This window comes from Hesperophylax consimilis, chromosome 14 (assembly GCF_061612785.1).
Source record: "Hesperophylax consimilis isolate HC1 chromosome 14, BYU_Hcon_1.0, whole genome shotgun sequence".
NCBI classification, from domain to species: Eukaryota; Metazoa; Arthropoda; class Insecta; order Trichoptera; family Limnephilidae; genus Hesperophylax; species Hesperophylax consimilis.
The window spans coordinates 25,849,247-25,864,128 of record NC_142849.1 but is presented as its reverse complement, the minus strand read 5'-3'; the positions used below and the strand labels follow the sequence as shown (position 1 = coordinate 25,864,128).

Sequence of the window (14,882 nt, the reverse complement as noted above, 5' to 3'; positions counted from 1 at the left end):
CTCTGGTTTTGTCGTCCACGGAAGTTTGTAAAGTTGTTATTTTGAGACATTTTTAAACGTGACACTTCATGTGTAAGGTCGGAAATTTGCTGTTGAAGTTGTAATAATATAGAATTTTCCGTATTTTCCTTTCTTGAGGTACCCGGTTTATTTTGATGGTCTACAGCACTGCATTCGGATGACTGGTAGACGTCTATTATTTTATCAGCCGCCAACGCGAGCTGATTCGTGTCATTGTCGGTTAAAGCTGACAGGATTGCTTGGACGTGTTGCGGTAAACGCTGCAACCAGAGTGTTCTCACTATAGCACTGTCCGCTAAAGCTGGTCCGGCAAGTTCCATCATGTGTCGGAGGAGTCCGGTTGGTTTCCGATCTTCCAGCTGGATTCCAGTAAGTAGTCGGGTGAGTCGCTTCTCAGACGAATCTTGCAGTCTGTCAATAAGTGCCGCTTTGAGGCTTAAATATTTGTCAGTTGCGGGTGGTTTTGTGACAATATCGCTAACGCATTGTAGAGTTTGAGAATCTAGCGCTGCAATAATTATGTTATATTTAGTAAAGTCGTCCTTAACACGTGAATAAGCAAATTGCGCTTCCGCCTGTACTAGCCAAAGCGATATACTTTCTCTCCAGCATGGTGGTAACCTGACTGTTACATAATTGATATTTGAATCGGGATTAGTTGCGCTTGATGATTCCATGTTTTCGGTTTTCTTTGTATCCAGTTTATTCGTAGTTGATTCAAATGTTTTCTTCAAGTTGGGAATTTCTTCATCCGATATCATTCTGACATTTTCGTAGTATTTAAATGGACAAGTTTAATGCATGTAAGGCTTAAGATTTAAATAGTATTTAAGCAAAATGTAATTAGTTAACATAAGATTATCTTTAACCATTCACTATCAAGTAAAAAAAAATCAGAAAAACTTTAATACATATGTTTAGAACCATCTATGTATTTATGTTGAAAATATTTGTAAATACTGCGTGGATAATCAAAGACGCAAACCAAAAATTTGAATGGAAGTAGTCTACACTAAATAGTTTTCAAAGATTTCGAATAATAATGTTAAATCAATATAAAATTCAAGAATCATACATGTTTTTGTTAAGATGTTTTTCAGATTCATGCACATTATTTTAAAATTGATAACTGATTTGTGAAAATTGCAAGAATTGTAAAATCATTAGAAATGTTTGCAAAATATGAATTTATTTTTAAAAAACATTCAACGTTATTCATAAAATATTTTTTGGAACTGCATAAAATTATTAAATTTTTTTATATTAGTATGTAGTTTCATGTTAATCAACTGTAGGTATGACTCTAATATTGCAGTTATAATGTTTCAAAAGTTCTAGAAGATTTCTTTATTCAAACATGTGCTGATTTGCAACATATTATTTAAAATTCATTATTATTTACGTCTAATCAATGCAACATATTATTTGAAATGCATTATTATTTACGTCAAATCAATGCAACATATTATTTGAAATGCATTATTATTTACGTCAAATCAATGCAACATATTAACTTTAATATGTATATTTAATAGTATGTAAAAACTGTTTAAACATTTACGTGACGTGAATATGATTTCTTCTTTCTTTCTGGAACTTGTAATCCCAGGATGACTCAGGATGACTCAGGAAAACTGGAATTCGCCCAGCAGATCGTCTTTCTGCATATGGACCGATGTAATGTGGCGAAATCTCGCCCCGCTGATGAAATGTATCGTGACGTCGTATTTGCAACTGCTTGAAGTGGTTGTCATGACGCAATCCGTCTTCCGATGGATGTAGCTGGTCGATCTTTCCTGGAATTAAGTTTAAAACGCACTTAATGCTCGAAGAAACAAGTATATTATATGATTAGTTGGGACATTTTATTAAAAAGTTAAAAGACTTTAATCATTTGTAGGTATTTCGTTAAATTGACAACTCGTACTGCATATTAATGCTTGTAAACACCATGGTTGGGCTGCTAAATAGCAGATCGCGCGATGCGCTTTATCTTAAACGATACTGAGAACATTTATTTTCGTTAATTATGAGAAAATAATAGTTAAAGTTACTTACGGAGGGGTATTCTGTCTCAGGATCCTTGATTCCACGCTGTCTCGACTGGATGGCAGATAATAATAATGATAAATACGCGTAATTTAGAATGACAATAATGTCAATACGTGTGAAACTTCGGGTCACCAATTTATGATGACGGATGACAATAATGATACGCAATCACGTCGGGGTCACCAATTTAGGATTTTACTTACTTATGTGTTTTGGGTTAAAACAGATCCTAAAGGACTCTCAATATCAGAAGGTTGTTTTTAATAAAAGAATATTGAAATTCACTGAGTTTATTTGAACACATTGTTATACGCGACAATAAAATTTACATGGACGATTCTAGAATGTAGACGGTAATCTAAAAGGCACAACCAGTCGGGTCCAGCGGGAAATCAAGAATAATTCGGTCGGCTCACTGGCGGACCGTTGTGTTGAACACAGAATGTTGCCATAATAAGGAACTTAAATTAATAATTATTTTGTGCTGTTCGCTGGCAGGTCGCTGGTAGGTACCGTCTACAACCCTATCTCCTTTCATGATAAAAAAAACCTATTACGATTTTGTACGAGGAAGTAAGACAGTATTGTAGTTTTATCATGTTATATCTATGTAGTTCAACTCCCTAAAACATAAAAAAAAATTTAATACGTCCGAATCTATTTAACCAAAGTAAAGCCTCTTGGCTCATAATTTTTCCCGCAAAGTACAGTTTTAAACTAACAAGCTTTTAATAATAAACAACAAGTTTGCTACTTCCCAATGCATACTATGTAAGCCATTACTTAAGTCTTTTCCCTACAGTCTTTTATAAATTAGTTAAGAAAACATAACAACAACAGAGCTTCAAAACTAACTTGCCGAACTATCCCTGGTGTTTGGCCTGCCAAGGAATTAAAATGACGGAATCAAACAGTACCAGTAAAACATAAGTAGTAGGGTACATAGTAATTGCAGGCTTACGTAAGGCTTGTACAGCTCAAAACGTTTAACTTTGCACGGCAAAAATGTCTATTGAGAATTTATGGAGAATCTCTTACGAATGAATTTTCTGATAAACTTTTTTCGAATATATTATCATGATATTGGAACACGTTTTTGACACGTTGAAAATTATTTGTATCGGTATTATAATTATATTTACTATCAAGGCAAATCGATTATTCGAATTCTTAAAATGATGTTTTATTAACAAGGTCTGATAATTTATCAAAAATAGATTACTCCCCATGTGCAGTCGGTGGCGAGATTTTGTGGGTAAGAAAAGATAATAAATATATGGATTCATTTTTAAATAATTCGTTCGTTAGGTAGTTCCTCCTATGGCCGCCTTATAAGTTAATTGTGTCTGGTTATATAACTTGTATGAATATTTTATTTTATTTATTTATTTTTAAGAAACAAACAGCTTTTACATAATATACAATGATAGATATAAATATACAAGTTAACTGAAGTCAATGCACAGAAGTTTCTTATGCTAAAGTTCATTGGAAATGAAGTTTTAATATCTTAAAATTAATTTGGTGTTAAAGGAAGGGCAGAGGAAGAGGAAAATAGGAAGAGGATAGGAGATGCTCCCGACATATTCCATACTCTCATATTAATAATCGATCGTACGCATTACTTCATATCGATATTTCTTTAGGTTATTACCAAAAATATCAATGCTGTAAAATTTTGTATTATATTGTGAACCATATACGAGGAATTGGGGAATTTTTTCGAATGTTTGTTCTACACGAGGGTAGATAAAATAAATCAGATTGTAGGGTTGATCTAGACGGAATATGAAGATTTATTAAATTGCTGAGTTCTGGTGAGTGCAGACCATTATATGGGATTTTAAACAATAATAATAATATTACGTCTGTCTCGACACAGGTGTACCCTAGTGAGACAGATGTCGATAAATACAAGTAAAAACCTTTATATTGATAGATAAACAAAACAAAAATTACCATAATAATAACATTACAATATATAATATAATATAAATGTATTAGGTGCATCCCGCTATTGAGAAGATTTAAAAACAATCATTGAGGCGACACAAGACTCCAACAACGGAGGTTTGTTTGAGGCTCAGATTTTAATTAGAATTCGTAACGATAGCAAATATTTTTTCAGAGCTATCTCTACGGATGTAAGTTATTTTTATTAAAGATCTATAAAAACAATACCCTAACATTAAAATATTTTATTTAGATAGTTTGATCATTTTATTAAACGTTTTTCAAAAATAAAATTAGTGGTAGGCAAAAGTTTTAATTTGTTTAAATGGTGGATTGGTAACTTCTCGAGGATCAGAACTAATTCAGAATAAAAAATCTTTTCGTGTTTCGTCAGAAATCGGAGGGATAAATGGCTGCGGAAGATGCAATGTCAGTTTTACTTTCAAAGGAATTAAAATGGTTTTAAAATAGTACCAGGAAACCATAAGTATTTTATAGTCGGAAAGTTACTGAAAGGCTTGTATGAATATTACGAATAGATTTACAAGTACCCACGAATAAGCTTCTTACTTTCGGTTAAGTACTGTTTTCCTTCACAGCTGTCAGGGCGGATGGGGGCCGGGGGTGGGGAACCTTATACCGCAATCAAAATAATACATAAACCTTACCAAAAACGTTAAATATAGGGTGACTGGTAGTCGATGGAAAATATGATTGTGTAAGTAATAGTAAATAGAACAGGAGTATTAAAGTTAAATGGTTCATGTGAACATTGTACCAAATCTAAACCATTACGGAGATGGCTTAAAAGGAAATTTGCATCCATTGAAAATAAATTTTTACTAATTAATTTATATTTGAAAAATCATTTAGGTAAGTATATTCCAAAGTATGTATTATTGTTACAATTGTAATACGGTTTCAGGCTACAATTCTTTTATAAATAGATTACACGGAGATCGGAAAAATCATCACAATGATAATTCATCACGTATTTAAAAAGTTATATAAAGTAATGGAAAATGATGAAACTAAAATTTTACTAACTGGAGTAAATAGGTTAAAAAAAATTTTCATCGTTTCCAATGACTTTGGTGTGTTGAATTGCCACTGTGTTGAGTTATCATGGAACCAAAAATATGTAAAACTGAGTTATAAACGAGATGAAATATAGATAAAAATATGTAAAACTGAGTTATAAGCGATATGAAATATAGATAAAAAGAAAAAGTTTGAATTCTGTGTAGGTCTAAATATTATATTATAGATGTTGACTGTTAAAACTTTTTTAGTTACGATTGGATATATTTTTTGTATGAGTTAATGTTTTCGCGCAACATGGTTTCTTAAAATAGTAATAAGTGACGAGTCAAAGTGATAGGATTGGATTACATGCATAAGTTGTTAAGCGTCCTTTTTCGTGCGTAAAATGAAGCGAGGTGATTTTCTCAAGAAAACGGCAATATAAAAATAATCCAATCACTATTATTTTTATTAAAATTAAAGATTGCAAGTAGTGAATTGTACGTTTTAAGGACAATTAAATTAAGTATTTTTTTGGTAAACTAATGTTTAAGACAAGATTTTTTTTGCATGGCACAAAGGGTAACAATTATTTTTATAAGCAATAATTATTAGCCTGAAACACTTATCCACATTAAAAAATCTCCTTATAAAAGATACATGACGCCAACGGGACTTGAACCCGTGTCCTATCGATTTTCAGTCGACAGCTCTGACCACTGAGCTATGGCGGCTTATCTTTCAAGTGTACAGAAAGGACAGAGATAGTGGTAGTGGCCGCAGACAAGGCGGAGGCTGCCTTTTGGCTGTCAAAACTAAGTTTAAGGCCGAACACATGCCTGATCTGGAAGCTGACATCGAAGACTTGTGGATAAAAATTACAATCGATTTGTTTGTTACTTTTATATGTGTAATATATTTTCCACCGGTATCAACTCTGGAAACATATCAGCTATTCTTAGATAAGTTTCACAAAAACGTGGATCTTCTCGGAGGAAGGAATATTATTGTTTTGGGAGATTTCAACATCCATTCAGCCCGTAGCGGCAAGGATGTTGAAAATGACCTCAATTTTTTATGCGAAGTGTTTGGGCTCACCCAGAATAATGGTATTCCCAAATCTAAGTTGAGGATGTTGGATATAGTTTTGTGTAACATTGAATTAAATGTCATTCATAGCGATTCTCCCCTCGTATATGAGGACAAATATCACCCCGCATTAGAGTTCCGGTATTCTTGTAAAAAGCCTCCGAAGACTACCAAATTACCTAAAACTACAGACGGCGCTTTGCGGGGATGGATTTTTGGTAGGGGTGATTTTGTCAAACTTTATCAGATGATGAGCCAATCGGATTGGCATGAACTTTCTAAATTCGATACCGTTAATGAGGCGCTACACCATTTTTATTCATGTATATATAATGTATTTGACGCTTGCTTCCCTAGGAAACCTCCCAACAGAGGTGGACGTAGGTATCCGAAGTGGTTCACTAGAGATACCATCAGGAGCATTGAGATAAAACATGCTCACCATAAAAAATGGAAAGCTACTGGTGACCAAAATGAGTATGAAATGTTCAGTAACCTCAGAGCAGTTGTTAGAAGAAATGTTCATATAGCATTCCGAACGTATGTCGACTCAATAAAGAGTGATATCAAGCATGATCCCAAGGCATTTTGGGACTACGTAAAATCACTGCGCAAAGATGGTGGTATAACAGACATCATGATGCATGGTGATCGGGAAGTTAGAGGAGCGGATGTAGCCAATGCATTTGCAACTCATTTCCAATCAGTGTACAGTAATGAGCCTCCATTACTAAATCCCATTTCTGCTTCCAAGATGAATATGAAGGGAGCCCAAAACATTGATATAAGTCATATAGACGAATCAGATGTTAAATCTTCAATTAATAACATGAAACATACACATTCACTTGGGCCAGACTTTCTTCCAGTATTTTTTTTAAAAGGATGTGTTGAATTTTTAAAAATGCCACTAAGTTTTATATTCAACCTATCTTTAGATACTGGTGTATTTCCTGATTCCTGGAAAGTCTCAAAAATTTGTCCCATTTTCAAAAGTGGATCAAAGACATCTGTCGAAAATTTCAGGCCAGTGGCAATACTTTCCGCCCCGGCTAAGTTATTCGAATCGATAATTCATAAACATGTGCTGTTTCAAGTAGAGCCTTTCTTAATTCCGATATTAGCACGACAGCATGGGTTTAGAAAAGGTCGATCAACAGATACTAACCTACTGGTACTCACAGATTATGTTTCCAAATCTTTGGATAAGGGCTACCAAGTAGATTGCTCATATAATGATTTCTCGAAGGCATTTGATACCGTAAACCATGACATATTATTGAATAAATTGTCAACTATAGGTTTTTCTTTACGGTTTCTCATATTCTTTGCAAGCTATTTTACTGGAAGAAATCAATTTGTATCTCATGGAATATTCATGTCAAAATTATTCCTTGTACTCTCAGGCGTTCCACAGGGCTCTAATTTAGGACCGCTCCTCTTTCTAATTTTTATTAACGATATTACAGAAAATATTCTGCATTCCAGGTCACTTCTTTTTGCTGATGACCTAAAACTATTCTTGGAAATTAAAACTTTAGAAGACTGCATTCGACTCCAATCGGACATTAATAGAATTGTTGACTGGAGTAAACGGAATCGGATCGAATTCAATGTTTCATTCTTTCTTTCACAAGGGCACGTCATACTTGGTTTTACCGGTATACCATGAATGCCCGAAGTTTAAAACGTGTCTCCACTATGAAAGATCTTGGCATCATGTTTGATAGTAGGCTGACATTTCATACTCATATCGAAATGACGTGTAGTGCTTCAATGAAAATGCTGGGCTTCGTCCTACGCACTGCGATGAATTTTAGAGACACCCGGGTTCTCCAAGTGCTATACATTGCGTTGGTTAGGAGTAGGCTTGAGAGTGGGTCGGTGGTTTGGAGCCCACATCAGGTGAAGTATTCCCTCATGTTGGAGAGAGTGCAGAAGAAATTTCTGAGATTCCTCTACCTGAGGGAGTATGGCTACTACCCGTGGCTCTATCCTACTGACTTTCTCTTGGGCATGCTCGGTATGAACCATCTACGGGTCAGAAGAGATGTGCATATTGTATCACACTTCTTCAAACTGATTCGTGGATGGTTAGTAAATCCGACTATCATGGAGAGTATTAGTCTCTATGTTCCTGATGGTTATCTCCGTCACCGACAGCATAGACTGTTTTATCTCTCGGCCTGCAGGACTAACTTGCCAATGGTCATGCCGGTGGGAAGAGCAGTCTTGCTGTCGAACAGAATTAATTCGGATATCGACATATTTAGCATCGGTGAAGCTGCCTTTAAAAGGCAAGCTCTATTGATGCTGGTATAGTTTATACACCACTAATTATGTAATACCATTTTACAAATGTACTTAAAAACGAAATAAAATGTAATTTTGTAATGTTTTTAAAGGAATAAACGAATTGAATTGAATTGAATTGAAAAAATTGAAAAAATCTCTTATCCGCGAAATAATTCAATATATACTAGTGTTTCATTCAACAATTAGTGCTTGTTACATTTTTTCACCTGAAACAACCAACTTTATTTTATTTGAGAAAGGCATTGTAAATGCTAACTCTCTCACTAGATGGCGTCGAGACAAATTGTCTACATTTTTTGGTGAAGATACTAGAACTTGTCAAATATTTTTTTTTTTTTTGGCAAACTAATGTTTAAGACAAGATTTTTTTATGCATAGCACAAAGTTATGTGCTATGCATAAAAAAAACTTTATGGATGCTGTGTAGAGGGAAAAACCTCACCCCACGAATCTTAGGTTAGGTTAGGTCCCAGTGTTTTTTTCCTATCCTTGGAACACTATGTTTTTCACATTCAAAACAATTCAGGTGTAGTTTGCAGTCATTTGTTGGCTATCAAAAACTAGTATTATTCAAAATAAGACTTAGGTTTTTTTTAAATATTTTATAATATTATTTGAAATTTTAATATAAACTTTTTTGACTGTGTATAATACTAAAAATAACTCCTGTATTTAAAAAAATGTAGGTCTCTTAATATTTTGTGTCAGATACCTGTCACCCTGTATACACACATTTAAGGGGGGTTTTTTACATGTTTGTTTTGCCATTTTTCTGAAAGGATTGAGGTGGAAAATCGGATATTTTAAAGGGCACTTTGGTGATTTGATTTTCATGTTAACGTCATTTCTGTTTTTGATCATAAAAAACCGACGTAAAGCTTCCATGGCTTAGTTGTTAGTAAATACTACGTTTGGATCCGGAGAATACTGGATCAACTCCCGTCGCAGTGTTAATATTTTATAAGGGATCTTTTCTGGCAACAGAAAAAAGAATTTTCCCAGAAAATTTGTCTAAAAGGCATTAAATTTTAGCTCTTGACAAAAAAATCTTGTTTTCGGAATAAAAAAAGCTGTTTCCAAATAAGTATTTTAGAAACAAACAATACACAATTCAATTGAATGGTAAACAGTTCACACGGTTTTATAAATAATTAAAAGGATCGGGACCAATCACAATAAATATCTAAAATATCGTATACAAAAGGAAATAATGCATACAACAAACGCATTTAAAATAATTAAATATGTAAAACTTTTCATAATCTATTTATAAACGATTTATTGCCGGAGAAATTGAACTGAAGGAAGAAAATCTCAATGCAACTTAAGAAAATCATTTTTTTTGTTTATATATATGCCCATAAGGGTATTTTATAAGCATGTGATATATATAATAGTTTGTGGAACATTACTTAAAAATTGAAATAATTAATGGAACATTACTTAAGAAATAAAATAATTAGTGGAACATTACTTAAGAAGTAAAATAATTAGTGGGACATTACTAGAATTATTAGAAGTAAAATTTGTTAACCCTTCAGGCTTATTTGTTCGGTTTAGCGAACCAACAGCTAGTACCCGTAGAGTCTATTTATTTAATTTGTTGAACAGCTCATATGGTCTCATAGAAATCCTTGTATCTATACCATCAGGGTAAAAATATGATGTAAAAAAAGAAAGAAAAAAAATATGCTAAATTTTTAAGTATAGAAGTTAACCACAGAATAAATAAAATGTACACTTAGTTGAAACCAAAGGTTCCAACAGCAATTTGAGATAAATTAATGAAACTTTGTGAATATTTGTATAAAACGACAAAAAAGTGAGGTTACAATAATGTGAAAAATGCATTACATTAATACATCATAATATTTAGAAGAGGAATTTTCTTTAATTATTTTAGTTCAGTTTTTACAGGAAAAAACGTAAGGTGAGCCAATTTTAACACTTTATTTTGTTTGCTTTTTTTAATATTTAATATATTTAAAATAATACATTTAATTCAAATAAAACAATTTGATAGGGTATCTTACCACCTTTCAAAAACAGTTTCCAATTATACGTTCAGAAATGTTATTTATTTGAATTTTACTGTAACACGGAAATACACAAATTCTCCCACCATTTGACAGCGTCGTTGAGATACGTAACATACAATATGGCAGTTTCTGAAGGGTTAAAGAAATTATAAAATAGATCACTTAATAATTGAAAATAACAATAATATTTACTTATGAAGTATGTTATTACAGCCTTCTTGTATTTCAATTACTCAATTAAAATAATATATAAATTATTTGCGGAAGTGGAAGATAAACTCAGTATCGCCCTGGTGTAAGACAACCATTCTGAATTGTAACGTTGCTTGAAGTGGCAAATTGACAAATCAAAACCAAAGTTTTCTGTTAAATCATAAGATTTGAAAATAAGTACTCAAATACCTACGTACTTAATTACCTTAAGGAATAAAACAATTTATCCAAAGAAACGTAAATATTTCATTGACACTTAATTTTTCAAACTTTTAACATATAACCGATTTCAGTTTGATGACAACATTAGTCATTATTTTTTTAGATTCACTGTTACTTTAGTTTGACAAAGTTTGAAAGTATGACAACGTTAGCCAAAGGTTTTTTTAGTTTCGCTGTTATTGTAGTTTTTTGAAGACGTTAATGAGGTTCACCATACAATTTTTAGATTCATGGTGATTTTAGTTTGTTGACAACGTTAGCCATAGATTGTTTAGATTCACTGTGATTTTAGTTTATTGACAACGTTAGTCGTCAATTTTTCAGATCCACTGTGATTTTTGTTTGTTGGCAACGTTAATCATCGATTTTTAACACTGAGCTATGAAACCTTGGATGTCAGCTGTATTTGTAAGTAAAATATTAGAATGATAGGAAGTTTTCAGTCGAAATGATAGCTGATATTATTTGTAATGCCAGGTTTTAACACGTCAAAGGATCCAAAGATCAAAGGTTTTATTCCGGAAATTAATTGATTGTCTAGTGAGGAGTAAGTACAATACGCAGGAAGTAACGCTATCCCCTGTCAAAAGCGATAACAGTATTTTAAGGAATGGGAAAATCATTATTTACAACAATTTTTTTAAACGTTCATTCAATTCATTGGTGAAAATGCTGAATGATTTTTTGTTGATATTTAGAAACTTGTACAAACATCGAAGGCATCGTTTAAACGATCAATAGGCTAGGCAATTTAATGAACTCAATAAAATAATAATTCTTTTGATTAATGGGATGAGAACATATCTTGAAAACGATTTTTACTTTAATGTAAAATATTTATTCAGTCCCACAACCTAGCACTTTGAATCACTCAATTTTGAGAGTATCATGTTCTATGAAAAAATGTTGTGAAGAACTAGTAAATGTAGAATAGTTTTGGCATTCAAAAAACCCACAAAAATACATTGTTTTATACTAAAATACTGACAGTTTATTACGACTTCGGTTATTGTTATAATTCATACGATTATGTTTATCTAAATACTTCTAAATATTGAGCATAGCCTTCGTAGTCGTTTGGCTAAGGGTTTTTTAAATTCAATTTATTAATGGTCTTTACCTGAGTGATACTGAATGTATTTTCCGACAGTCTAATACGAGTTCGGTTATTGGTATAATATACATGATATGGTTTATATAAAAACTAATATACGTATATTTAGCATAACCTTTGTAGTCGCTCGGCTAAGAGTTTTTAAAGTTATTTAATTTTAACGACCTGCCCCGATTGGCTTATACATGATTTTTATGTTTTACTGATTTAGTGCAAAATACAGAGAACGAGTTTTATTAAGGTTTAGATTATTGTTGTGTTCGTACAAACAGGTCTCCGACTCTTCTTGGAAGGAGTTTATAAATAATTTGTTCTTTTTGATTAATCAAAGATTTATTATTTCTCCGTGTAATATAATGGTGAGTAGATAGTCGACCTAACTAGAAGCTGGCTAATTGGAATCTGCCACAGTAAGTTTATCTGAGAGCCTTCCCACTGGCCCTGGCGACTACTGGCCACTGGCTCCATCTTGCGGACTTCCACGCAAGCTCTATGCACTACCATCTGTGCGTGCATCTATGAAGCTCTTACTTTCCAACAATTATTTTTTTTCTTCTTACATAATGGTGTACAGGTGCATTTTTAGAAGTGTATAATAATATCTTAGAATAAAAAAAACTATGCACAATTATTGATGTTTAAAATGACAACTACATGTAAAATTATTATGATGTTCTAAATAAAAAATTAGTTTTATGTTCCAAATGTCAACCTATCTCGAATTATTATGATGTTCTAAATATCAACTGCATGTAAAATTATTTTTTGTTTAAAATGTCAACTCCGTGCAAAATAATTCAGAAGTTCAAAATGTCAACTCCATGTAAACTTATTTTGATGTTATAAATGTCAACGCCATGTAAAATAGTTAAAATATTGTAAATATCAATTCCATGTAAAATTATAATGATGTTTCAAATGTCAACTCCTTGCAAAATTATTTTGATGTTCTAAAGGTCAACCTATTCAGAATTATTATGATGTTCTAAATATCAACTCCATGTCAAATTATTTAGATGTTTTAAACGTCAATTCCATGTAAAATTATTATGATGTTCTAAATACCAACTGCATGTAAAATTATTTTTGTTTTAAATGTCAACTCCGTGTAAAATAATTTAGTAGTTCCAAATGTCAACTCCGTGCAAAATTATTTTGATGTTCTAAAGGTCAACCTATTCAGAATTATTATTATGTTCTAAATATCAACTCCATGTCAAATTATTTAGATGTTTTAAACGTCAACTCCATGTAAAATTATTATGATGTTTCAAATGTCAACTCCTTGCAAAATTATTTTGATGTTCTAAAGGTCAACCTTTTCAGAATTATTATGATGTTCTAAATATCAACTCCATGTCAAATTATTTGGATGTTTTAAATGTCAAATCAGTGTAAAATTATTATGATGTTTCAAATGTCAACTCCTAGCAAAATTATTTTGATGTTCTAAAAGTCAACCTATTCATAATTATTATGATGTTCTAAATATCAACTCCATGTCAAATTATTTAGATGTTTTAAATGTCAACTTCGTGTAAAATTATTATGATGTGCTAAATGTCATGAAAAACTATTTTGATATTGTAAATGTCAACTCCACGTAAAATTATTATTATTTTCTAAATGTCAACTCCATGTAAAAGAAGTGTTTTCATTTCTATTAGGTTCACAACCATTTACATTAAGTAATTTTTTTTTTTTAAATGCGTGTCACATTACTTGATAAGTAAAAAGCCGTATGTTAGGTTCCTTATCAATTGTTTTATCTTAAATCCAAAGAAAAAACAAGTAAGGGCGCATGTAAATGAGTTGTATAATATTAAAGGGTATGCCGTGAAAGAAAAAAATGTGATAGTGTAAAACATTACATAATTAAGAATATTGTAATAATAACGTCACCGTGGCAAAAGCCACCAACCCACACCAACACACATGCACAAGTTCAAAATGATATCTAAATTATTTAAATATTAAAAATCGTTAGATAAGATAATTGTTATATTAATTTAAGTAAAAACTACACAACTGAATTTTCATAAAATTCACATTAACAAAATTGCATTAAAACGCTATTTTCTGTCATAAAATTATTACTATTTGCAATAAATATTGTTTTGATTGAAATATATTTTTTCTACTTTTTCCGTAAGAAGGGTTATTTCCCTCTCGTTTTAAAAACAGTTTTTATCGATTTTCTCAGAATCAGTGGCGGCTCTTGACTTTTGGGTATGCTAGAGTGAAAAAATGGCATTATCGATGTTGTAGCTGATAACGATTTTAAATTTTTTTAGAATATAAACTTTTTTTTATGAAGATTTTCAGGAAATTCGGCTAAACTGAAATTTCCTAAAAAAAAATTTGTTTACAGCAACATTAATAATGCCATTTTTTTTAATATTAGCATTCTAGAATACTCACGATCCTCCACTGCTCAGAATGAACTCAGAGTCACATATTATAACCGTGTTGCGATACCCCCTTATTTAGCCAACTTTTCAAAAAGCATTTCAGAGTAAATAATCAGGACAGATTGCTCTGAAGTGTGTGCTTTTGTAACATAATTTATCTTTACAATTTAAAGTATCTCAGAAATGTATGTAGTGGTTTGGCGATATTTGCTTGAACGGTGACGATAGATACACACAACGATAAAGTCTTTCAAAAAGATTTGAACATACGGATCAAACAGTTTTCTGCTATTATTAGTCCCGACGAGCCAACCTGTATAAGATCGCGTGAGGCCGAGCGATCTTTTCGTCAGAAAGCAGAAAGTAGAATGCGCCCCCCACCTGGTACTAGTCACTCCCTCGTTGAACTACCCTAGTTCCCCTAGCCCC

The 14,882-nt window shown here is 32.2% G+C and overlaps 1 protein-coding gene and 1 non-coding gene across 2 annotated transcripts in view; one reads left to right on the top strand and one right to left on the bottom strand.

Moving 5' to 3' along the window:
* Positions 1-14,882, top strand: part of LOC149418107 (lachesin-like) — a 394,668-nt gene that overhangs the window by 153,746 nt on the left and 226,040 nt on the right. The window lies entirely within an intron of this gene.
* Positions 5,711-5,783, bottom strand: TRNAF-GAA (transfer RNA phenylalanine (anticodon GAA)). The gene has a single exon. It is a non-coding gene; the product is annotated as a tRNA-Phe (tRNA).